Source organism: Nannospalax galili, unplaced genomic scaffold (assembly GCF_000622305.1).
Source record: "Nannospalax galili isolate Female #2095 unplaced genomic scaffold, S.galili_v1.0 scaffold227, whole genome shotgun sequence".
In the NCBI taxonomy this organism is placed as follows: Eukaryota; Metazoa; Chordata; class Mammalia; order Rodentia; family Spalacidae; genus Nannospalax; species Nannospalax galili.
The window spans coordinates 2,270,216-2,271,677 of NW_008360303.1; the positions used below are offsets into that span (position 1 = coordinate 2,270,216).

The window sequence follows — 1,462 nt, forward strand, 5'->3', positions numbered from 1 at the left end:
ATATTTATATTTTTCATTGTGTTCTGGGCATGTTGATTTCTTTTGTGGCTTATGTCTCTAATATGAATGCAAGCCTGTGCTTCTTGTGTTAAAGTTTCATTCTGTTTATATTGTTGATGTACCACCTTGGTTATTTCTGATCGCATATGAATAGTTAATTGATCCGGTCTGCAGATTCTCTCTTTTGATTTTTTTTTATTGGCAGTATCTGATGGATCCAAGTAGGTTAGTCAGGAGCCCTCCAGGAGATCGAAGCTGATGTGATAGGCCCAAACTAATGTATTAGGCATCGCCATAGACGATTCTAACTAGCTAAGCAAAGGTGTGAGCCCTGAAACCAAGAGACTGAGGCTGTTCTCAAAGCAATGGAATGGTTACCTGGCACAGAGGGATCTGGCTATCTCCCCCAGCTAGTCAGGCATTCTCTGGCTGCCTCAGAGGCACAGGGCCAAGTCTCAAGGAGATCCAGTTGGAACAGGGTGGGCTTTTTCTTAAAAGCTAGCAGAGAATGCTTAGGTTCTGGACCAGTGGCAGGACATGGAGATGGTCCCCAAATAGGAGCATGTCGGCAGTGGGATTTGGAAAACTCATTCTGGCTAGTCAAGCACTCTCTGGCATCCTTAGGGGGAAAAGGCTAAGGCCCAAGGAGAGTCTATAGGAACAGAATCACAAACAAACTTTGAAGACAAACTGTGGCCTATTCTTGCTAGTCTGAAAATAGGCCATCCATAATTTGAAATGCCATAACCTTTATTTCTTTTAGAGTTTTTTTTTTTTAATGTGCATGGATGGTTAGCCTGAACATAAATAAGTGCAATGCATACAGAGGTCAGAAGAGGTCATAGGATCCCCTGGAACTAGAGTTATGGATGATTGTTAGTTGTCATGTGGGTGCTGGGAACCAAACCTGGTTCCTCTGGAAGAGCAGCAAGTGCTCTTAACCACTGAGACATCTTTCCAGCCCCCCGCTCATTGCATTTTTGGAACACTTCACAAATTTGCATGTCATCCTTGTGCAAGGTCCGTGCTAATCTTCTCTGTACCATTCCAATTTTAGTATATGTACTGTTGAAGCAAGCATGCCTGCTCTATTTTTAACATGTATGCCTCAACTTATGCTCCATTTGTGTAGTACAACAGGTCAAAAAAAAATGTGCTTCTAGGTTAGGACCCAAGAAGCCAATTCTTAGTCACAGGTGTGTCAGAATACACTTGGACTCAAAATATTATTTGAAACATAGGTCACTCTTTAATTCAAAACAGATTTTCCTAGCCTAAGACATCTTTGGAAAAAATCCCTATATCCCTCTCTTGTATTCAGCATCTCTTTTACCTTCGTCCAATTTCAATATTCAAATTCCTTTTCTAAACATTTTGGTGTTTAAAGAGACAATTTTTTTCTTCTGATCTCTCAAAGACACTGACAAGTAAGTGTCTGAGCAAATGTGAACAAAATTAACAC

At 40.8% G+C, this 1,462-nt stretch overlaps 1 non-coding gene across 1 annotated transcript; it reads right to left on the bottom strand.

Moving 5' to 3' along the window:
* Positions 1–974: 974 nt before the first annotated feature.
* LOC115068632 lies at positions 975–1,081 on the bottom strand. Its single transcript, XR_003847964.1, has one exon. It is a non-coding gene; the product is annotated as a U6 spliceosomal RNA (small nuclear RNA).
* Positions 1,082–1,462: the final 381 nt, after the last annotated feature.